General features: G+C 47.8%; 1 protein-coding gene across 5 annotated transcripts in view; it reads left to right on the forward strand.

Annotated features, from left to right (window-relative positions):
- The window catches only part of ZHX2 (zinc fingers and homeoboxes 2), a 281,264-nt gene that overhangs the window by 72,589 nt on the left and 183,370 nt on the right, over nt 1–25,305 (forward strand). For 4 of the 5 annotated variants that reach the window (XR_004026241.1, XM_030795410.1, XM_003256165.3 and 1 more), the window contains exon 2: nt 10,674–10,736. The gene's annotated coding sequence lies outside the window, so the exon portion shown is untranslated. Of the gene's footprint in view, nt 1–10,673; nt 10,737–20,462; nt 20,617–25,305 lie in introns of all 5 variants that reach the window. The other variant, XM_030795408.1, reaches the window with a different exon arrangement.

The following is a 25,305-nucleotide window of genomic DNA, read 5'->3' on the forward strand; positions in this document are numbered from 1 at the left end:
GGGCTTCCTTTCTGTCTAGTTCTTGCTTGCATCTTGCCATGCTGTCATTTGCTACTTTTCTTGCCTCGGTGGTTTGTAAAAAATAAGAGCCCCGGGTACACATGTCCCCTCATTCACTCTGTGTGGGCAAAGGAAAATGAAGCCCTTATGGTCACCTGGTGTTTCTAATTTTAAAACAGCCTCATATCTCTTATTTAATTCACACAGAATTCCTGTGTGCAGAGCCAAGGATATTCCCATTTTATAGACTAGGAAATGGAGAAAAAGGTTGAGAAAACTGGTCTTCCGGTCACATTTACCTCTTCCTGCCTCCCACAAGTGCTTCCTGGGTCCTATCCCAGGGTTTTTTTGTACTTTACTGATTTTAACAAATACAGGCTTTGATCACTCTCAGCTACCTGCCACACTGGTGCCATCACTAGGTGAGTTATAAAGACTCATCATCATGATACTATCCATGATTGGGAGCCTTCTATGTGCCAGGAATTTTTCTGGGGGCTTTTCACATCGTATTTCCTTCTGATCCCCACAACTCTCCTTTGAGATACACAGTGTTATGATGCCCATTGTACAGATGAGGTGAGGTGCTTGAGGCCACACAGCCCCAGCCAACACATGCAGACATCACATAGCTAGGAAATGCGAATCCAGCATCTGAATGTGTTAGCACAGAGGGTCCCCTCCCTGGCTAAAGCCTTCTGGAACTCCCGGTCATGTAAGACAATGTCCAAATTCCTTGGTGTGGTGTGCATGCACCCCTGCAGCCACTGTCCTGCCCCTCGAGCTGGCTCCACCTTCCCTCGTCTCAGCCACGCTCAGCCAGGCTGCTCCTCTCAGCCGTGCCCTTACTCTGGACCTCACCCCTCCGCTCCCCTCCTTGGAATTCATACTCTCCCACCCTTCTCTGGCTGGTAATTTCCACCCATCCTTCATGGACGAGGCCAAACACCGCCTCCCACCCACCATCTCCCCATGCCCTTTTCCCCACCCCACTGTCACCCCTCCCAGGGCACCTGCGCCACTCTCCAACAGAGTCACAGGCACCTAACACAGCCCATACTCCTTGGGATGTTGAACAGTGAGGAAGAGGGAATGTCTGCCCCACCTGATGACTCTTTTTTTAACACATCACTCCAGCACAACAAAACGTCTTTGTGGCATGTATTTGAACCACAGGCCACCAGCCTGAGGCTCCTGGGAGCGCCTCAGTGAATGGTGTACTTCTGTACATAGTCAGTGATCTACATGGTCAGGCCGAGCCTCCTGGGCCCCTGAGGAGTGGGAGTGACCACTGGACCAGCTGAGGCGTGCTGGGTGGCCCTTGGTCTCCCCTCCTCTCATGGTATGCCTGGCGTCTCCTGTACTTCTGATGCAGGGCCACACACCTCTTGAGGAGTGGGAAAAGGGTCTGCACTGTGATGTGGAACCCTGAGTCCTCACCCCACACACTTGGATTCAAATCCAAGGACTTGCACAAATGCAGCTTTTCTGGCCCTTGGTTCCATCATCTACAACATGATGGGATAAACTGGGAGCGCTCCAAGGTTCCACCCAGTGGAAGGAGTCAGGCACTTCCTTTATTTCCTTCCTTGTAGATAGGAGAAACTGAGGCCCAGGAGCAGGGGACTTGCTCAGTGCCAACCTAGTTGGAGGTGGGACTGGAGCTCCCACTCTGGCCAGATCTGCAGCCCTCCACCTTGCTCCAATGTCCTGCCTCTTCTCCCCAACCTTCCAGTCCCTTGATGCCTCTTTCCCTCCTTCCGCCCTGCCTGTGCTCCTCACCTGTGGGATGTGAAGGTCAGCCATGCCAAGAGTTGGTCTTGAATCAGAACCAAGATGGCAACTCCCAAGGCACTGGCCACCTGAGTGAACTCACTGTCATTAAGCAGGCAAGACATCCTCTAGCTACTTCCTGTTTGAATCCTATGCATCTTTCAATCCAGCTCCCGTGGCACCTCCAACTAGGCTGCCCTTCTAGGGCACCCCACAAGAGACATCATCTTAATAAGCCCTCCCATCCATGACACTGTATAGACCCCCTGTGGGCGTTTTCACTTATTTTTAAATACTTGTGTGTACATCATAGCTCCTCTACATGATTTCAAGCTCATTGAAAGCAGTAACCAAATTGCCTCCATTTTCCGATGCCTACCACTAGCCTCCGCTTCAACACCTGATACAGTATTCTAAGTGTTGGACCCATATTTGCGGAATAAATGTTATCTTCATTCAGAATAAATGGTCAGGTATATAAGCATCCATACATTCCAGGGTCAGACCGGGTTGAATCTTAGCTCTGGCCTCTGTGCACTGGGAGACCTAAGTCAAGTTATTTAACACTTTACTGCCTCCGTTTCCTCACTTGTAAAACAGGGATAATCATAATGCCTGGCTGACTGGGTGGCTCTGTGGATTAAATGGGTGATGCATGTAAATGATGTGCTTAATAGAGTGGCCAGCATAAAATTGACTCCATAAGTGAAGTTGTAACATTTTCGCAATTCTACATACAAGTTTGTTTGTGATTTTTTGAAAATATATTATACCACCTTGCAGTTCGAGTTTGGCTTCACCTAGCTGCCAAGCCCTTCCCATCCTTGCATTTTCTGCAACTGCCTCACATAGGCACTGGCCGGGTCAGAGTGTGCCCCTAGCTACACTCTTTCTTGGAGCGAGGGGGCAGGGAAGGGAGAGATGGATTCCCAAATCCCTGTCTTAACTGCCCGCCAGTTTGGGGTTCGTGGCCACATTAAGTGCTCTTACTCAATTCATGTGACTTGACAAATTTGGAATGTGTTAGGGAAAGAGAGTTTTTCCAGCTATGAGTCAGTACATTTATGTGCTCACACACACATTTTTTTTCTTTAAAAAAAGAAGTTTAGCAAGAATCATTTATGAGTATAAAGTGGAAACCTCTGGAAATTTTATTTAGACCCAGAAGGCAAGTAATACTTAAGACATTTAATAAAGGGTTTGAAACAAGATAGAATTGGGAGAAAACACAGCTAGCTGCCTTCTCCTTCTGTATTTTCAGCTACCATGTTGTACACAGGAAGATCCAAATTACATGAGTTTAATCTCATACCTCTTGAATACTCAGATTTTTGCTAAGCAAGGTCAGGAAATAAGAGATGTGTAAAAGCAGGGAAGCCAAACCAGCATCTATTAAGCACCTAGATGTACCAGAGAGCCATGAGTGGGGAACATATCCCAAGTTCAAGAGGCTGTATGGGGGGAAATGAAACAGTTTGATTCAGACAGGCTTGGGTTCAAATCACAGCACCTCACTTTTATAATATTATTTATTCTCCATCATGTTCCATTTTATGGATGACAAAACTGAGGGTCAGAGAAGATCAAGTATTTTGTTTCTGTACACAAAGCTCTTATGTGGTAGAAATTGCATTCTAAACTGAGTCTGTCAGTCTCTAACCAAGAATATGCTATCTCCCTATGCTAAAGAAAGTGGTTTCAAATTATTGTTCCTCGGAGTAGAGTTTCCATAACAAGGAGGGAGGCAGACACACCCATTGTCCAAGATGATGTCTGCAGATCCTAACCAGGCACAGCTTTCTGGGAGACCAGTGTCCTCAGCCACTTTCTGACACTTGCCTTTGCTTCCTGCCTTTTAGGGATTATGGAGAACCTGGTTCCCCCAGGTTGATCTCCTTACTGTTGTTTATTTTAAAGAAGGAAACCACCACCCACCCAAAGGGCTTCTGTTTTCCAGTTCACTCATATCTCTTTTGTGAGGGCTCACTTTCATAGACTCCCAATCTTAAGGGAGCTTTCAGAAACAGGAGCCGTAATCAAAGGTGTATTCATCCCTCTCACATCTGCCAGCAGCCGTGTTGGAGCCAGAGTTCCCTGAGGCCTGGCAGAAGGAGGCACAGGCCAGGTACCTGGGAGAATTTTTCCCTAAACGAATCAGATCGCCCTATGGTGGCCCTTCTAAAGATCGCGGGGTCCCTGGTGGTGCTTCTCAGATTGCTGGGGGATCTGAAAGGGGCCCAGAGGTGAAAAGGACACATTCTTCCATCTTATAAATACTTTTGAGGGCCACCATGTTCCAGGAACCGCAGACACAGAATCCAACTCTTCAGTGGCTTCCCAACACACACAGGTAAAGACAGAACTTCTTGAAAGGACTCCAAACCCTGGGAAGATCTGGCTCTGCTCTTTCTCTGGCCTTCTCGGCTCCAGCCACCCTGACAGCTGCCAGTCTCTGGGGTCCACCATGCCTCTCCCTCCATGGCCCACACATGCCCTTCGCCGCTCGTTCAGCTTTTCTTCCTCTCCCTGCCTGGTGTGCGCTGCCTGTCCTCCAGGTCTCACTGCAATCTGCTGTATCCTCCTGTGCCTCTCTGTGCAATCTTGCCACATTGCACAGTGCTTCAGTTAGCACAATAATGTCATTGAAGTCTTTATCTCTAGCCTGACTCTAAGGCCAGGGTTCACCTAATCTCCCCATAGCCTGGCCCCTAGTCAAAGCCCCATAAAGAGTTGTTGAAAGAATGAAGAGACATCAGTGAGCAAAATAGACGCTGCCCTTGGCAAGTGACACTGTCACAAACAGAAAAAAAAAAAAAAAATAGATGCTGCCCTTCCCAATGCTGGACACATACATCTTCCTAGAGTGTCATTGTCAAATTGTACTTGACAACTTTGAGGGAGAAATATTTTGAAACAAATATGGGTCAATTCTAGAGTTGAATTCAGTATTCTCATAAATGTCCAAGATATCAAGCTGCATCTACACACCCCAGGGCAGCTGGGAACACAGGCTCTTCTGTATTCTTGGGGAATTTCAGTTGAAGTTAGGTTGTGGCTGGAGGGAGAGATGGCCCAGTTTTCCACAACTCCAGTCACATAGCCAATGTTGAAGAGGCATTGTGGGGAAGAAATGGAATGATGATTCAGTCAGGCCTGAGTTCAAACCTCCATGTTCAACTTTCTACTCTTAGGACTCTAGGCAACTTTTTTAATCTTGCAGGTTCAGGTTTACCATCTGTAGAATGGGTATGTGAATGCCTGAACTTCACAGTTGCTGTGAAAAAAGGAGATAAGGCTTAAGACCCAGCCCAGAGCCTCCTGGAACAGAGCCATGTGCTCCGGAAGTGGTGGCTGTTATGTGAGCAATTTTGCAAATGAGCAAATGACATATGCGTTTTATTCCATATGACCAGCATTTTCTGCCCTTCTGAATGAAAGGCTATTGTTAGGGACCAAGGTGAAATATTGCCTGGAACAAAGACAGGTCACTGAAGACTGCACTTCCAGCTTGTGGAGTGAGAGCCAAGCTCGGGCTCCACGGAAGCCGCTTGTAGCTTTCCACCTTTTTTGAGCTTGACCTTGCTCTTATTTCTGGTCTGGGCTGGCTCCAGCCAGGGTTGGCTTCTCTCTCTCTTGTATGCTCCCTGGCTGCACTCACGCCTTTCCCTCAGTTTGATGCTATCACCTTAGGACATCATGGGCTTTTTACTAGACCTGGAGCTTCTTACTCATCTGCTAAATGTTTGCCGAATAAGAAGTGGAATGGGATAAACTTCATAAGAGGGAGTGACCCTTGGGGAGGGCATTTCTCTTCTACAGGCCTTTAAAGTCGCTTCCCTGGTTCGCCCCCTTCTGGTGCCTGGCACAGGCTTAAACTAGGCCAAAAGGGAACATGTGGGGACTCATGGGGAAAATGCCGCTGGCTTATTTTTCCTTATTGTGATTTTCTCCATATGACTAGTAATTTCTGGCAAAAGGAGTCCTGAGCCAGGAAGGTTGGAAATGTGTGTGCATGTGGAGCTCAGAGGGCACTAAAAAGCCCTATGATTCAGGTTAACTCCTTTTTTTTTTTCTTTTTTCTTTTTTGAGACAGAATCTCACTCTGTTGGCTAGGCTGGAGTGCAGTGGCACAATCTTGGTTCACTGCAACCTGCATCTCCCAGGTTCAAGCAATTCTCCTGCCTCAGCCTCCCAAGTAGCTGGGATTACAGGCATGTGCCACCACGCCCAGCTAATTTTTGTATTTTTAGTAGAGACAGGGTTTCACCATGTTGGCCAGGCTGGTCTCAAACTCCTGACCTCAGGTAATCTGCCTGCCTCGGCCTCCCAAAGTGCTGGGATTACAGGCATGAGCCACTGCGCCCGGCCCAATTCAGGTTAACTCCTAATGAGAGCCGCTGCCTTCCACGTGCAGAAACAGTAGGCTCCACTCGGCATGCACTGTGGCCTTGGATTCCCCTCCACAACCCAAGGAGGCAGCTCTGGTTAGAGCCCTGCCCAGCTGAGGAGGAAACCAAAGTTCCCGGAAGAGAAGTGATTGGCATAAGGACACAGAACACGTGTGTGAGAGAAGCGGGACAAGACTCAGCCCTGCAAGACTAGCGCTCCTTCCACCATGCTGCTTAGGATCTACTGGGGTCTAGCTGGGTGATGGTGCGGCGCTGGGTTCAAGGATAAATGAAGAAAACAGAACTGATTAAGTGAGAGTCCCCAGCTCTAAGAATAATTCACTGTGCAGCCCCAGCCAAGTCACTCTGCCCTTGTGTACTCCAGTTGCTGCCTAGTCAGTTGAGGATAATAACAGGTATTGTCAATAACAAGAACAGCTAACACCTGCTCACACTCTTCTAAGCACTTAATATGTATCACCTCCCTCAATCCTGCAGAGGAAGGCGGCATTAATTAGGGTAAGAGTGAGGCAGATCATTTGAGAGAGGGACTAGCATGGCTAGCTGTGTGGCTGTGGAGCATGATGGGTTCAAGAAAGGAGAAGGAGGCAGTGAGCCAGGAACAGTGAGGGGATTGGAGGAGGGGAGGGGAGTGGGGTGAGATGAGCAGGCACCAGCCTCACAGAGCTACAGAGGCCATGGGGTGGGGAGCGTGATCTTTGCTCTGACACAGGTAAGGAGCCTGTTAGCTGTCCCTGTCTTGCACCCCTTCTTTATACATTGTACCTTCTCCCACTCAGTCTATTATTTGTCTTTCCCCTTTTGTATGCCATGAGTTTCTTAATGGTAGGGACTGGGTTTTATTTATTTATGTCTATCTGGTGCATAGCACAGAATCAGATATATGGGTACCCAATGAATTATTGTTAGATATTTAATATACTCAATATTTAATATTAACCTGTTCAATGTCTAATAACTATATATATATTTAAGTTCTATATTGACATTAATATCTGTATCAGTCCATTTTCACACTGCTATAAAGAACTGCCTAAGACTGGGTCATTTATAAAGGAAAAAGGTTTAACTGACTCACAGTTCAGCATGGCATGGCTGGGGAGGCCTCAGGAAATTTACAATCGTGGTGGAAGGGGACGCAAGGCACCTTCTTCACAAGGCAGCAGGAAGGAGAAGCACTAAACAAAGGGGGAAGAGCTCCTTATAAAACCATCAGATCTCATGAGAACTCCCTCACTATCATGAGAACAGCATGGGGAAAACCACCCCCATGATTCAATTGCCTCCACCTGGTCTCTCCCTTGACACCTGGGGATTGTGGAGATTACAATTCAAGATGAGATTTGGGTGGGGACAAGAAAGCCTAACCATATCAGTACCTATAATGTAACTTGCATTATGCAAGCATTTCTGCTACTAACTATGTATGCATTTCTGTAAATCTTTGCATTCTGAAAAATTCAAAAATCACAGAGATTTGGGAGGCAATAAGGTTGCAGCGCACGACTCACAATTCATGCAACTCTTTAACAAACCACAATCCTAGTGATGATTATAGCACAGTTAAAATGGCATGCTAAATTTTGAATTAAAAATACTTTAGTAACTTTAGGACCTGAGTAACCATAGGGCTATGTTTTACAAACCAAAAGGGGAACTTGAAGGCAAGTGGCTAGAGAAGGTTTGAGGCAGCCGAGTTATGGAGGCAGGAGCGGACAGATCTTCATCGGAAGTTACAGGTACAAGAGCAGTTGCAGGCTTTGCTGAAATATATCAGAGAGGGCTGGGCGCGGTGGCTCATGCCTGTAATCCCAGCACTTTGGGAGGCTGAGGCAAGCAGATCATGAGGTCGGAGATCAAGACCATCCTGGTCAACATGGTGAAACCCCATCTCTACTAAAACTACAAAAATTAGCCGAGCATGGCAGTGCATGCCTGTAGTCCCAGCTACTCGGGAGGCTGAGGCAGGAAAATTGCTTGAACCCGGGAGGTGGAGGTTGCAGCGAGCCGAGATCACGCCACTGCACTCCAGCCTGGAGACAGAGCGAGACTTCGTCTCAAAAAAAAAAAAAAAAAAAAAAAAAAACACTATCAGAGAGGAGTGGTCTAACATGGCCTTTGCACAAATATCAGGGAGAAGTGAGCAACAAACTCTTCTAAGACAGCACATGGCCACACTGAGCCAAGAGGAAGAACATGGAATGAGCGGGTGTCATGGACAGCATGGAGTCATCTATGGCTTACTGCACTCAGCTGTGTCAGGGATCTTTGCATCCAGCTGCTGTTACTTGGTGATGCAAAACATTAATGTGCTGGGAACATTTGCCTAAGAGCCAATACTACTTCCACATTTTATGGACATCATTCCACTGTATATCTTAACTTAGCTGAACTGTCTTATGGAAGCAAGTGCAGTAGAATGAATGATGTCTAATATAACACATGACTCATTGATAAGAATGCCAGCTGTCTAGTTTACATTGAGAAAAGTACTGGTCATGCACCCTGCATGGGTTATGGACTGTTTCCTCTTGGTCTGTGAGTCTACTTAGTAAATTCACCTTACAAGCAGAGTGTGGAGCAAGAGCATATGGAGTTGGGAGACGCTAATGTAGAGTATCATAAATCTATGCTGTAATGTCCCCCTCCTCATCAGGAGCAGCTAGACCACACTGGTTGTACCTCTGGGCCTGGAGTCAGAGGATAGTCTCCCCAGCCTGTCTGATAACTGTGTGACCTCAGGAAAGTAAGTTAACCTCTCTGTTTTCCCAACTGCGAAATAGGGCTAGTGACATGCCCCTTAAAAAGTAAGGAGCTGATTGGCTGGTGGATAAAAAGCTCTTTCTAAGCTATGAAGGACTTTGGAGAGTATTGTTCTTCTCACAGGTCAGTGCTTGGAATGCTCAGGTTAGCTTGTCTCCTGGGGTGCCTCCTCCCACCGGATGGTTAGTTCTAAAGGGCAGTGGACAAAGGCGCTCAACTTCTTGGAATCAAAGTAAATTAATCACTGGAATTAACTGCAGAAGCTCGAATTCCCCTGCAGGAAGGAGGCCCAGAACTTTCAACGGGGGAATTTTGCTGGCCTTTGACAAAACTGAGGAGCAGGGAAGCCTGTGGCCAGTATTCAGTGCCTCCCTCCCTGAGTGCTCTGCCCGATACCTGAGGCCACCACTCACCTCCAGGACTCCAGTCACCCACCACCTGTGGCTAGGACCCCTCCCTCAGCCACTCCCACAAAGCCAGGTCTGACTGCTCCTTCCCCCAGATAGTACAGTGGAAAGGAACACAGGCTTTGGAACCACATGAACGTGGCTTTGGTTGAGCCCGACCACTCACCAGGTCCACAGTCATGGTGGCAAGTTGTCACTTTTGGAGCTGGTTTCCCCACGTGGAGAATGGGCTGCAACTTCCTTCCATGATTAAGAGAATGATAACATCAGCACTTTGCAGACTTTAACCTGCCCAGGAGTCACCTGAAGGTCTTGTTAAAATACAGGCTGCTCCCATACCGTAGGGCTTGGTGGGGCCTGGGACTCTGCATGTGCAGCAAGCTCCCAGCCGGTATGATTGCACCCTTGAATAGTAATACCCCAGGTCAGGTGTGCGAGGGGCCTGGCGCGTGGTAAGTACTCAGTCAACAGAATCTGCCACCTGAAAGTTTTCTTTCTCTCAGCCAAAAGGTTCTCCTTTGAAAACAGGAATGGATGAAAAGAGAAAGCTCTGCCCACTTCAGAATTCTCAGGGAAACAAGAAAAAACAAGTTTGGCTTTCAAGGCGGGCTGGGTGTGGGGAGTGAGAACGGTGTGCCCTCCGCCGCAGCTCCCTGGCTCGGTGGCTGCTCCGTGCACATGTGCGCCGCAGGTGGCCTCTGCCCTGCGTGGTTAAACCTCTAGGGCTCAGGCCCCAACTTGCCGTGCTGTGAACACATCCTCAGAACCGGACACATGCCTTTTTCTTGCGGCTACAGCTCTCCCGAGGAATTTTCAAAGCACACGGGGTTCGCTTGGCAGGAGTCTCCCAGGATATAAATACGCTTTGGGGGCTTTTGTTTTAAGGACTGCAGTATCTTTTCGACTTGAGGCCTGAGCACAGAGCTTTCCCCCTTCGCCCTCACCAAAATGCAACCATGAAGGGCCGCTGCCAGGAAGACTCGAGGAGACTCTGAGTGAGGTTAAAGAGAGGCCTTCCGCACCCCTACACCCGCCGATTTTGCCTTTCATTTCGCTCTTCTAGAAAGCCTGCTTCTCCACAAGCTGCTGACTCATCCAGGGCTAGGGTCTTTTTATTTTTTTCCTTTTTTCTTTCTCAGAATTGCCACAAAGCCCAGAGATTTTGAGGTTGGTTTAATGAGCGGCTCAGTCCTCACCATTTCCTTTTCATTCATCTTCCCCACCTCCATCCCAGTCCCCCATTGACTCCATCCTGCTAGAAAAGAGATGGACACCCAATTGCTCTGCCCTGCTTTTGATACTGAGTTTCTGTCCCATGTAGATCTGGACGTACCGACTGCTCTTGGAGTGAAAAGATTCCCAGGATGTGAGCAACACGGGACCGGTGAGTACTGTCGCATTTGGCAGTCGTGGGGCCTAGGCTGGATTTCAACAAGGGAAAGGAGAGGGATGGGAGGGGCTGGGGCAGCTGAGCTCTGGCAGCTCTGAAACTGTATTTCCATGCACGTGTACCTGGAAACAGCACAGGGCCGAGAATCTAGGTGTGAGTCCCTTGGAATCCACTGGGTTCCTGCCAATCCCTCCCCAGGAGCACTGGAGCCTGCAGGTAGCTGGGCTGTCCTCCCTCTGCTCTGATGACAGCAGCCGAGACTCACCATCCAGAGGGCATGTGCTCAGAAGTGTTTCCGGCAAACCTCTAGCCAGGGCTAGGGAGATATTCTTAGAACAGAGAGGGAGCTATCTGGCTCACACCAGTTGGGAAACCATGGCCCTGAGGAGACAGTGCTAAAGTGAGGCAGGAAAGCCCCCTGTGCACATTTGAAGGACTGTCATGAGCAGGACAGAGGTGGGCAGCTGTTGACTCCACCTAAGGAAACATTCCTAACAGGAGAGCTATGCAAGAGTGCAATAGGAAACTTGGGGAGTAGAGTGAGTTCCCTGTCGCTGGCAGAATTCAAGCAGAGGCTGGAGAAATGTCTGTGGGACATGTCGAAGGGGAGAGTGCAATGTTTTACAGACCCTGTTCCCTGGTGATCTAGAATGCTGTGAGGGACAGGCAGTAGGAGGAGGGAGGGAGTGTAGGGAAAGTTTGAATGAGGGAAGCATTTGAACTCGTGCCTGCAGATGCTCAGCATTGCCTCCGTTTTAGGTGCAGGTTCTCCTATAAAACTGTTTGGAAGCCACCAGATGAGATGACCCTCGGGTCTCTCCTACGTTGTTGCCCATTGGCTGGCTGTACCTGAGCTAATGCCAGACAATGCACATATCATAGACATGAGCCCAAACACCTGCTGTACGTGGTCCGGGGGGCAACTCTCAAAGCATGATGAGGGTTTTGCTCAGAGGCTCTGGGGAACCTCTCTCATGCCAGAACCACCAAAAGAGTTACTGGGGCTAGTCATGCCATCAAGGGACTCGGCCCAAGATCCAGACCACATAGACAAGAGGAAAAGGCATGGGGAAACAGGTGGCAAGACTCACCCACCCCCCACTCCTCAGGGCCCCAGAGAAAGCAAAAGCGGGTGTGGCCCAGGCAGGTGGCTTGGCTTCAGCTTCACCTGGAATGGTGGGCCCTTGGGCAGGGGCAGTACCACATAGTCCAGTGGCCAAAACCTGACCCACTGAGCGTGAGAAAAATTGCGCTCCAGACACAAAATGGGGAAGTTACGCAGGAGGGACACCCATTGCGCTTGGGAGGGTCTGAATAGTGAGCACACGGGTTCCTTTGTGCTTTGTAACTGGGTCTTCTTCCCCTGGGGTCTGGGTCAGCTGCAACAGTAAATATTTACTAAGGGCCCCTGAGGGCAGGGCTCTGTGGGAGGCCAGAGATGGTGTTTTGCTTTAAGAAACTGACAGCCTGGATGAGAATCGAGTTTGACAGTGGTTGTGCACAGGCTGTATATTCAGCTGAGCCCTGTTTGCTGTCAGGGGGCCGGGGAAAGGCAGGAGAGGAGAGGACTGAACTGTGACTTGGCAAGTCTTTTTTTTTTTTTTTTTTGAGACAGAGTCTTGCTCTGTCACCCAGGCTGGAGTGCAGTGGCATGATATCCACTCACTGCAAGTTCCGCCTCCCGGGTTCATGCCATTCTCCTGCCTCAGCCCCCCAAGTAGCTGGGACTACGGGTGCCCACCACCACGCCCGGCTAATTTTTTGTATTTTTAGTAGAGACGGGGTTTCACCATGTTAGCCAGGATGGTCTCAATCTCCTGACCTCGTGATCCACCCGCCTCGGCCTCCCAAAGTGCTGGGATTACAGGCGTGAGCCACCGTGCCCAGCCAGCTTGGCAAGTCTTTAAGCAGTTGAGCTTTGAGGACAGGTGCTGTGTGCTTGCATTCGCAGAACCTGGCACATAGTAGGTGCTCAGTAAATGATTGTCAAATATAGTGATGAGGAGGCAGCCCAGGGAGGCAATGTCTGTGGTTCAGAGCATGGCCCCTGGAGTCAGAATGCCAGATTCCCATCCCAGCCCTTCCACTAACTGTGGGGCCTTATGCATCAGTCTCCTCCTAAGATGGAGATAGTGATAGTTCGATTTAATGAGTTAATTCACATGAAGCTGCTGGGATATAGTAAGTGCTCAATAAATATTAGTCCTTATTCTTATTCTAGATGTGGGACATGAGCCCAGATTAAAGCCCAATGATGGGACAGGAAAAAGTAGTGTAGGTTGGAGAACAGAGCACTGGGCTGGGAGTCAGAAGCCCTGGCATAGCTGCAGGGCAGGGTCAAGGAAGCAATCCCTGCCAGTTAGCACATCCTCTAAGCTGGAGATGCTGTGGAAGGCTGTCAGGGTGGCACTGTTTTTCCTCCTGGCTCCTGGTCCCTCCTGGTTGAAAGCAGAGGCGGCTCTGCTATTTATTCCTAGCTGTGGGCCTCCTGGAGAGTCATGTGACCTCTCAGAGCACCCCTTTTTCCCAGTGAATGGGGACACCCTTACTATCCTCCTTCCCTCCGGGAAGTAGTCGTGAAGACTGAGAAACACCAGCACAAAAGAAAGATTCCATTGATACAGATGGAGAATCATTTAGGACCCCAGCTTGGGTAGTGTGGTCTCAAGCCACACAGTTCCCTGTTCCTTCCCCAAGTGAGGCCTGGCTGTCTCCATGGCTGGAAGACAGGTAACGTGTCGCCAGATTCCCATAGTGATGATTCACTTTGCAAAAGGCACTCCCCACCACCCCAGGATTTGGAGCATATTTCAGATAAAAATTGCATTCGCCTGAAACACTTGTCAGGGTTACATTTCTTTTGTGAGTGGTAGACCTGGAGTTACAGAATGAGCTTGTTTAGTGGCCTGCCTTTGGCTCCCTCACCCCATCTCACCCAGACCCTAGTGGGTAGCAGGATTGTAACGTAAGCCAAAATTGTATATGACACAAACAGAGCGCCTTTGCCTAGGGGGATCTAAAACTATTCTAGATTCCTTTTCCCATGAACCCCCCTGACATCTGCCAGGTGGCCACAGCCTCACTTCCAACTTGGGTGGGAAGAGGGATGGCATGAGGGGATCAACTGGTCATTGCTGCCAGGGGCACTGTGCTGAGAAGGGTGTCGAGGCATATCCAGGAAAGAGTATGCTGCAGTGGATTACTGATGTCTGCTGAGGAGGCAGGAAGAACTATAGCATTCCTGCCACTTTTTGGCATCCCTAGACAAAACAATTTCTTTATTTTTTATTTTTTATTTTTGAGACAGAGTCTCACTCTGCCACCCAGGCTGGAGTGGGGTGGCATGATCTCAGCTCACTGCAACCTCCACCTCCTGGGCTTAAACAATTCTCTTGCCTCAGCTTCCCAAGTAGCTGGGATTGCAGGTGCCTGCCACCATGCCCAGCTATTTTTTTTTTTTTTGTATTTTTAGTAGAGACAGGGTTTCATCATGTAGTCAAACCTCATTAATCTGGACCACTTTAGGAGCAACTCAAGTGAGTGAAAAGTCTTCAGCCCAGAGTGTTTCCTGCAGGCAGGTGAGCCTTCTTACCGTTCAGTCCACAGACTCAACTCAGCTCAGCCCAGCTAACCAACTGGTGCTAATGCAGGAGCCGCAGGACCTGTGCTTAGCAAGTCTGACCACATGGCTGAATGCACCTGACCTGTACTTTTAGGCCACTTACTCTTTTTGCATGCTTAGGAATAAATACCACTGAAACTCTAACAAAAGCAGTGTGTTTTCTGAAGTAGAAAATCATTCAATGGGCAGCTTTGCTTCTATTTCAAATTGCCAGGGAATTTGAATTAGAGTAACTTTGTACTAGCTGGGAATAAGCTGTTTTTCCAGAGTTATATGCAGAAAATGAGACAAAATAGTCCAGAAGTAGGTTTCCCCTGAGTTTCCTGATCTGTAAAATGGGGAAATAATACATCTCACAGGGTTATTTGGGAGAGTAAATGAGATAAAATGTGTAAGAGACGTAGCATGCAACCTCGCTCACAAAAGATGGTCAAGAAATGCTATTTCTTTTCCCCCGTACCACCTCCCATCTATCTTCACACTGAAAGCATAGCTTTTTTCTTGCAATATGTTCAAGAAGTGATGTTACAGATAGATTTTTTTTTAAATAGCATCATACTTTTCAAATGACTCCTGTTAGTTTTTCAGAGGCTCTTCCTTTTTATTGCTGATGATCCTTCAATGGGAAATGTCCACTTCTTCAGCCTGAGTTCCTCTGCTCTGGTCTTCTGGGTGGAATAGCTCCAAGGGTCCTGACATGCATGTGGACGAACGTCTTTGTAAGACGATTGAGCCTTTTAGCGGGTTTCTGTAGTAGAGACAGTCATACGGTGATTCGGCTATTCCACATCTTTCCTTCAACACAGCAAGTGTCCACACCTGAATTCCATTCCCATTGTCGGGAGAGTCAGGACAGGAAAGGTGATCTAACGCCAAACTGACGCCAACCATGTGTCAGAAGGATGGGCTTTACTTATTAATAATGGGTAAGAAGTTTGCAATGAAAATCTTCTTTCATCTTTAGTCTCTGAGAATCTTCAGGAGAAAGATTAAGTTAACACTTAAAAAAAGAAAAATCAAGGCTGGGCACAGAGGCTCACACCTATAATCTCAGCACTTTGGGAGGCTGAGGTGGGAAGATCACCTGAACCCAAGAGTTTGAGACCAGCCTGGGCAGCATAGGGAGACCCTGTCTCTACAAAATATGCTTTAAAAAATAGCCAGACAAACACGGTGAAACCCCGTCTCTACAAAAAATTAGCCAGGCATGGTGGCGGGCACCTGTAGTCCCAGCTACTTGGGAGGCTGAGGCAGGAGAATGGCGAGAACCCAGGATGCGGAGCTTACAGTGAGCCGAGATTGCGCCACTGCACTCCAGCCTAAGCGGCAGAGCAAGACTCCGTCTCAAAAAAAAAAAAAAAAATAGCCAGACATGGCGGGGCCTACCTATGGTCAGGAGGCTGAGGCAGGAGGATTGCATGACACAAGAAGATCAAGGTTGCCCTGAGCTACGATCACACCGCTGCACTTCAGCCTGGGCAACAGTGAGACCCTATATTGGAAAAGAAGAAAAATCAAGACTAATGAAATCTATGCGAAGCAGGGAGAGGGACCTGCATGGCTGGAGGAGCAGCACCCCTGATCACAGAAGCTGAAACTCATTAGGACTCCTGGGTTATTGACTGAGAGCTGGGGCTCTAAGGCAGACAACAGACAAGTGCACCTTTATTCCAGCCACCTCGAGCATCAGCCCCCAATCCTCTCTGGCCTGCAACCTGGTGAGCTGGGGTGCACAACTCTCCTCTTCTCTCTTGTCCTCTCCCGAGGCCTAGAGCAGAACTTCTCCACAGCCTGTGCTCTGCCCTTACCTGAGGAGCTACCTGCCTCCTTCCCAGGAGATGGGGTGGCCAGTGGTCTTCCAAGGCTCCATGGGCAGGGCAGAAGGAGGAATGTAACCCTATCCCGCCGTCCCAGTCTCCCTAGTGTGGCTGCCCTGTGGTGTATCCCTCTCCTCATCCTTTTTTGTTTTTGTTTTGTTTTGTTTTTTGAGACAAAGTTTCACTCTTGTCGCCCAGGCTGTAGTGCAGTGCCGCAATCTCGGCTCACTGCAACCTCCGCCTCCTGGATTCAAACCATTCTCCTGCCTCAGCTTCCCAAGTACCTCTCTTCATTCTTATCCAGTCTCAGACTCTTCCCTTCTGAGGATGGAGCTGGGGGACACCATGGGGCTGGAGAGAAGGCCTTGAGATGAGAGTGCATGGCCAACACAGGCTCCCTCAGGGAGCTGTCGCCTGGAGGCCCAGGCAGGGGCATCAGAACTCCATGCAGGTCCCACAGCCTCCTCTGAGGCTCCGGTCTCCTCTCTGAGCATCCACGGATCTTACAGTTGACACATCCAGTGTGAGGCAATATTGCAGAGCCATCGAGAGTGTGCACTTTGGAGCCAGACTGCTCCTCAGTTAGAATCTCAGCTCCACCTTTGCTAGTCCTGTGATTCTGGATGAGTTATCTAACTTGCATGTGCTGTGCCTTCTTCATCTATAAAATGGGTTCCCTCATAGGGTAGTTAGGATGACTAAATGAGTCTGTGGAAGGTGCTTGTGGTAGTGTCCCCCACAGAGTAAAAGTGTTAGTAAAAACAGTAAGTAAATGAACACAGAAGTCAGTATGTCATTGATCACTGGATTGACCTCAGCAAGATGGTAAGTTTCCTACCCACAGAATCAAAGTCTTTCATTCTGCCTGTGGGTTCAGGGAGGCTTTCAATTAGACCCTGAAGGAGGGGAAACCTGGGCAGAGGTGGCAGAGGTGGACAAAGCTTGGACATTTGGAGGCTTTGGAGAGTCTGAGGTTGCTAGAGCAGGTAGAACCTCATGGAGGAGCACATGGCAATTGAGATGGGCAAGGTCAATGAGGCAGACTGCAGAGACTCTCAGGTGCCGTGCTCAGGGTGGAGCTGTTTACAGGAAGCAATGAGTGGCTTTCAAAGGTTTTTAACCAAGGGAGTGATATGATGCAACCTTGGGCTTAGAAAGGTGAGCTGGTGCCAGGCACGGTAGCTCACGCCTGTAATCCCAGCACTTTGGGAGGCCAAGGCGGGTGGATCATCTGAGGTCAGGAGTTCAAGACTAGTCTGGCCAACAAGGTGAAACCCCATCTCCACTAAAAATAAAAAATAAAAAAAATAGCTGGGCATGGTGACAGGTGCCTGTAATCCCAGCTACCTGAGAGGCTGAGACACGAGAATTGCCTGAGTTCAGGAAGCAGAGGTTGCAGTGAGCTGAGATTGTACCACTGCACTCCAGCCTGGTGACAGAGCAAGAATCTATCTCAAAAAAAAAAAAAGAAAGAAAGAAAGAAAGATGAGCTGGTCAGAGTGCAGATGGCATTGCAGGTAGGAGAAGCCAAAGACAAGGAAGCAATGAGGAGATGGTGGCTGTTCCGATGGCCCCAGAGAGAGGGAGTGACCCTCTCAACTGAGCCAGTCACAGCAGAAATGGAGCGGGGAACTCACTCCAGAACACCAATTCAGAGAAAGAATGGACTGGATGTGAAGATAGAAAGTGAGAAAGGACAGGTCCAGAGTGAGCCTCAGGTTCCTGGCTTGAGAATCTAAGAGACTGATCTTGTTAACCAAGTAGTAGACAAATGCAGAAAAAGTGGCAGGTGGTGTCGAAGGCTCTGGGAGCGTTGCATTTGATGAACTGGTGCGGGCAGGACGGGGAGCAGCATGGAGTAGCAGTTAAGCAGGTAGGCTCAGGAGTCCACGTAGCTTCTATTCACATCCTGGCCCAGCCAAGCACTAGCTGTGTAACCTTGGAGAGATCGTTTAACTTTCCTGAGCCTCAGTTTCCTTATCTGCATAATGAGGATTGTGTAGTGATTATTACCTACCTGAGAAGGCTTTTAGGATCAGCACATGTACAGTGTTAAGAACTATGTCTGGTACTTGGAACCAACCCAAATGTCCATCAATGATAGACTGGATTAAGAAAATGTGGCACATATACACCATGGAATACTATGCAGCCATAAAAAATGATGAGTTCATGTCCTTTGTAGGGACATGGATAAAGCTGGAAACCATCACTCTCAGCAAACTATCGCAAGGACAAAAAACCAAACACTGCATATTCTCACTCACAGGTGGGAATTGAACAATGAGAACACATGGACACAGGAAGGGGAACATCACACACCAGGGCCTGTTGTGGGGTGGGGGGAGGGGGGACAGATAGCATTAAGAGATATACCTCATGTAAATGACTGACGAGTTAATGGGTACAGCAGACCAACATGGCACATGTATACATATGTAACAAACATGCACGTTGTGCACATGTACCCTAGAACTTAAAGTATTTTATATATATATATATATATATATATATATATATATATATATGCCCTTTAAATATAATACATTCCTTTCTCAGGGCAAAAAAAAAAAAAAAAAAAAAAAAAACTATGTCTGGTACAGAGGGAGTGCTCCTAAGTGTGAGTTTCCATTACATTAGTACTAGCATTGAAACTGAGTTTAGGATTAGTGTTTATCATCCTAGAGATGTCCAACATGGACCTGAAGCACAGAAACAAGCTCAGGAAGGGATAGATGTATTGGGAGTCAATAGCACATACAGGCTGGTGATTACCAACCTATAGGTGTGTTCCTAAGGAGGAAGAAATGGGCATCACCTGGGTTCTTTTCAAAGCGTATCATCCTACCCAACTGCACTATAGCCCTGACCCTGGCCCCTGCAGTCCTGCTGTCCTATGAAAAATCAGCATGGGCAGGTATCACCATGACCAATGGGTATGTGCTGCATCCTTCAGGTCTGTGGGCAAAGAAAAAAGATGCACAGACAGCTGATGGAGGTGACAGGTGAACCTATGGGGTGACTGAACTTGCTCAGGGACAGCTCAGAGATAGAAGACTGCTGGACTGAAGACAGAACCCTGAGTCAGCATCAGCATTTAAGACGCAGGACCCAAAGCAGTATCTCCATCAGTTCGCAGAGCTACAACTGCCCCACGTGCCACTCGTGTGAAATTCACTTCGCCCTCATGGACTAGACATGAAAACCCCGATGTAGGCATTTGGTCCATCTACAGATTCAGGTGCAAGTTCAAACCAGGCCCCCATTCAATAGCATAAGAGGCTTCCTTTGCCTCTTCCTCCAGTATTAGGAGTGGACTCAGTGTGGCTAAGCTAAACCAAAGAAATGAAGAAAGAAGTGAGAGAGGCCACTTCATCCTTCTCTGCAGTCCAGCTAAAACTTTGCCCTAAGTGCCCTGGCCTAACCCCCCATTCCGTGATATTTCAGAGCTCAAAGTTTTTTGGCCAAGGAAATGAAAACACCTATAATTCGTAGATACTAATACTTAAGTTGGTATTTGATTATATTAGTCAGACTTTTGGTTACAAGATGGAAATCCAATTCAAATTGACATAAGTGTAAAACAAAAAGGCGGTTCGTTCGTGTAATTGAAAAGTCTGAGCTGGCCTGGCTTTGCGCCCAGCTGGATCTAAGCAATGTCTGCAGGCGTCGTGTCTCTCCATCTCTCGGCTCAGCTTTCTTCTGTGTGGGATTTACTCAGACAGGTTTCCCCCACCGACAGCCAGCAGCTTTTCTCAGCAACCCCCATAGAAAGAAGGCTGTGCTTCCACAGTGCTCCCAGCAAATGCCCTGGAATTGAGAAACTGAAGTCACCTGTCTATCCCCAAGCCAACTGCTGGAGCCAAAGGGTGCACGGTGCCAATTGGCCAGGCCTGTGTCACGCACTCTCACCGGGCATTGTGGGACCACATGGACCAAGAATGAGTGGTGAGGAAATTGGGGAGAGAGAAGAAACCAAAGCCAAATTACCATATGTAGGTCCTGCACTGCCTTAAAAGCCCAGTCGTTAAGAAAAAGGAGTGACCGTGGTGGTAATTCTCAGAGCAGACTCAGTGGGGAGCACTGAACCTGGAGCTGGCCTTTGTGGTCCAGAACACATGTGAGAGTGAAGGCTAGGCAGTGGAATATTTTCACAGAAGTGATATTCCACATGCAGGTCCCCCTCTGTAGCATGCTAACCCCACGTGCAGAAGTGTCATCTCCCCGGGGGACTCGGGCAGTGTCCTCTGTATGCTTCCACTTCTCTCCACTCCCCTGCAGCCCCTGGGCTGCTGCCTGCCCATACTTGGCCCCTGTGCAGCATCAGTAGATGGTCACTGGTTGAGCAGCATCAGAGCGGGCATGCACAGAAGGGCCCCTCGTCCTGTGGCCGGTGCAGGATGCCATCTTTGCTTCAGGTGATGCTCCCACTCTGGTGAGTTCTCTGGTTTATATTGCAGACAACAATGTATTTGATCTGATGGCTGCTATAATGAATTCCCACAAACTTAGGCTTAACACCAGTTTATTATCTTATGGTACTAGAGGTCATAGTCCAAAATGGGTCTCACTGAGCTGAAGGTGACAAAGTGTACTCCTTCCTGGAAGCTCTCAGAGAGAATCCATCTTCTTGCTTCCCAGCTTCTAGGGGCCTCCTGAATTGCTTAGCTCAGGGCCCCCTTCCATCTTCAAAGCCAGCAATGGATGGTTGAGATTTTCTCGTGCTGTAGAACATGAGAACATGCAGTTTCTCAGACTCTGACGTTCATTGGCTTCCTACATCTTTAAAGGACTCTTATGATTACCTTGTGCCTACCCTGATAATCCAGAATAATTTGTTTATCTTAAGGTCAGATGATTAGCAACCTTAATTCCATCTGCAGTCTTGTCTTTTTTAGACTAGTCAAGCGCAGTTGTGAGAAGGGGGAAAGAGTAGACAAGGAGTTGGATCTGTAACTGACTGTGAACCATGCGTTGAGATCACTGACTACCTCCATCTGCAATATTCATTCCTCTTTGCCATTTAACATAAAATATTCACAGGTTCCAGGGATTAGGGCACAGGAATCTTTGGGGGTCCATTACTCTGCCTACCACAGCATTGTTATAATCATCAGTTCTAATATTCATCCAGCACTCACTCAATACCATTTGCTAAGTCCTCGACAAGAGTTTTGCTCTTGGCACCCAGACTGGAGTGCAATGGAACAATCTCAGCTCACTGCAACTTCCACCTCCTGGGGTTCAAGCAATTCTCCTGCCTCAGCTTCCTGAGTAACTGGGATTACAGGCATGCACCACCACGCCCAGCTAATTTTGTATTTTTAGTAGTGACGGGGTTTCACCATGATGGCCAGGCTGGTCTCGAACTGCTGACCTCAAGTGATCTGCCCACCTCAGCCTCCCAAAGTGCTGGGATTACAGGAGTTAGCCACCGTGCCCGGCCATTGAATCTCCATAACCACCAAGAGGTACAGTAAACATCCCCATTTTAACACTGAGAAAACAGAGGCACCTAAAAGTCAGTTATCTCCAAGATAATATCCACAGACCCAGTAACAGTAGATCATAGTTCTGCCAGACCCTAAAGTCTGAGCTTCTAGACAGTCAGCTGATAGAGGGTGTCAGGAGATTCAGAATAGAAGAAAATGGAGATTCTTTTCTACATTGGCGGTGGGGACGTTCTCAGGTGCCAGACCACCTGGGTTTATGTCCCAGCTCTATCCCTTAATAGCAATGTGACCTTGGGCAGGTCACCCCACCTCTGTATGCCTCCCTTTCCTTGACTGTAAAATGAGCAGACAAGGCTATACTGAATCACCATGGCTGGTTTTATTTTTATTTTTAAAGTCAAACAAATTCCTGGATCCAGATTTCTCTTTTTTGTGCTTATCTTCAACCTGCTTTTAGAGGAAGGAAAACTCATATATATATATATATCCTTTTACTTTGCCTTCCTTTTCTCCTGTCTTTTCTCAGAAGGCAGCAGGGCAGGGACCAGCCAACTATGCCTGTCTCTGTGTGGCCTGTGGGCTAAGAATGGTATTGTATTTTTAAAGGGTTGTAAAAAACAAATAAAACAAAGAAGAACAATATGCAACCGAGGTTGCATGTGACCCACAAAGCCTAAAATATTTACTGTCTGGCCCTCTACTGAAAAAGTTTGCCGACCTCACAAAGAACACAGGCAGTAGTGTCAACCACACCTGGGGTTGGGTGCTGTACTGGATGATCAGGACTCAATTGGACCTTTGGGTCATGAAAGCACCTTGGGGCCTTCCCACAGTGGTGGCTTTCATAACATTTGCAGCAACAGCAGCAGCGCTGGTAGCAACAGCAGATGCAGTAGTAGTAGACGTGGTAGTTGGAATTTACTGAGCATCATCTGCTTTAATCCCCTCAACAATCCTCTGCGATGAGCATGCCTATGAGCCCCCTATTACACATGTGGAAACAGAAGCTGCCTGGGGGAGCAGGTCCCCCGCCCATGGTTACACAGTGAGATGGGACAGAACCAGGATTGGAACGTAGGCAGCCTGACTCTGAATTTTTCTACATTGCCTCCCTATCATTGCCATCAGCTCTCCCTTCAGGCAAGATAAATCTTTGCCTTCCCTTGTTTTCTTCCCTGACCCCTTTTCCCTAATTCTCTGGCAAAATTCATTTCCACTGTAAAAGGGCAACTGAAAAATAGAAGAGCTTTCAAAACAACTCTGACACAGACATCTATAATTTTGGTTTTGGCATCCATCCATCTATCCCATTCATCTATCCATCCCTCCACCCACCCATCCATCCATCCACCTACCCATCCACCCACCCATCCCTCCATCCCTCCACCCACCTACCCACTCATCCATCCATCCCTTCCATCCACCCCTCCCTCGATCCCTCCCTCCCTCCATCCGTCCATCACAACACAGCACCAGGAACTCATAAGAGCCCACATCTTTGACACTGACAACCGGGGAAACCCCAAGTTCCTGGGTCCTCCAAATTCATTGTTACCAGGAAGCACAGAGGGAAGCTCATTAAATAGTACCAAGTACTTGATTAATATGCTGCAATTCGGGTAGCACCAGCCTATTTCAGCACCCCCTCCCCTTACCCCGTTACCATGACAATATTATTTTAACAAACAGCTCCTTAATATTAAATGAAAATTATGCTCCTGACAGACAAGCAGAAGAGCAGCTGAACTACAAAGGGCTTAGAGGGTCCGCCAGGACATTTTTGCATGAAGCCATCAGTTTCCCCTGATCCCTGGATGCCGTTTGTTGCCAGAAAATGCAAGTGTTCTGGAGGCTGGGAGCCAACGTGATGCCAGGCCTTGGTTACAAGCAGCAATTGAGGGTTGTCACTTTTTTAATGCAGAATGTCACAACGGCTCCACGAGGACGGGGTAGCGTGATAGCATTATTAAACACTCCTTTGTACACCGATCTGCTAATTTCACCCCTGCTCGCCTGAGGCTGCTGAAAGCCTTGTTTGCTTCCTGTCTTGAATCGAGTTGGATTGTAAGACTGAGTGTAGAGAGCCCTTGCCTATGTGCACCAGGGTGAGAAGAAGCCCATCTTTCCTCTGCAAGGAGCCATCTGTCCCACCCAGTCAATTCAGCAACAAGCAGTTGCAGGGATTGGGGGACCCAGGCCTCTGCCCTCAAGGCGGGTGAATGTCAAGAGAGAAAAGACCAAGGACATACAGGCCACTCTATGGTAACCTCCATCAGTATGTTGGTGGGTTTATGTGCCAGGCACTGTGCCAAGCACTTGAAAGCAAAAATTAAAGACACATCCCAGATCCCCAATGGCAAAGATGAGTGAATAACTATAGTAAAGTGGAGAGAGGATGGCAATGGCAGTGGGTGACCTATTAGCTGTGTGACCTTGGGTAACTTACTTAACCTCTCTGTGCCTCAATTTTCTCATCCATAAATTGGGGATAATAACACTATCTACGTTAACTATTGCCATGAGGTTTAAAATGAAATAAACACATAAGACGCACTAGAACAGTACTTAAAATACTTAAAACAGTGGGCACGTGGTAAGCAGTAAATAAATGCTAGTTAGGACTGCAAGTTCCCATGGTACCATGCATACAATTATAATAATGGCTAACATGTAGTAAGTGCTTACTCCACCCCAGGCACTATGTAAAGTGTTGGAGTTGTACTACATCATTTAATCTTCATAGGCAACCCTGTGAGATTGATACTATATCATCATTGTTATCCTCACCTTGCAAATGAGGAAACTGAGGCTCTGTGGGTTTGCAGAACTTGTCCTAGGTCCTGAGGCTGGGAAGAGGGGATTTGAATCCAGCTTCATCTGGATTTGCTGCCTCATCAAAACATGAACTACAGTATCGCAAAAAGCACACAAATGGTGGTACTCCAGGAACACGGGGACCTTGCTGGGGAGGCCTGTCCCGGGGAAGTGGCTGCAGGTGACTTGAAGGCCGATGCATTTTCATGGACTGAGAGGATGGGATTGGAAAGTGGAGGAGGAATTCTAAGAAGGAGGACTTGGGGGAGCTAAGACCTGGAGGAGGGGAACTATAGGCTGTATTTGGAGAAGGAAGCATGATCTGGTTTGATTGACTCTTCAACAGGCAGATTCTTGGTACCGAGTGGGAGCTTGTCTTAAACAAATATGACCTATTTATTTAAAATATACATTGGATTTTTATTTAAAATAAATAGATTGGAAGAGGAAGAGTGAGACATAAGGGGGAGAGCAAAGCTCGTAGAGATTTCCGTTCCCTCCTATCAGGATTTCACTGGGTGGACTAATATGAGAATGTCGGTAAAAGTTCTGTGTGTACATGTGTGTATAAAATAAAAACATTTCTTACCAGTACCTCCAAAAGCAAAGATAGAGGCAAAGAAAGGAAGGCTTGAACAGTGTAGCAAAATCAATCAAAGCCATGGTATGTTACATTTAAAAATATATGTGTGTGTTTGTGTGTGTATGTATATCAACTATTTATTGCCACAATAGTGCTTCATGACAACTGCCCACAAACCTCAGTGGTGAACAAGAAGAAACACTTATTTAGCATGAAAGTCTACAGGGTTCAGTTGATCTCAGCTTGGGTTGGGACTGCTCACATACCTAGGTCA

Source organism: Nomascus leucogenys, chromosome 16 (assembly GCF_006542625.1).
Source record: "Nomascus leucogenys isolate Asia chromosome 16, Asia_NLE_v1, whole genome shotgun sequence".
NCBI lineage: Eukaryota > Metazoa > Chordata > Mammalia > Primates > Hylobatidae > Nomascus > Nomascus leucogenys.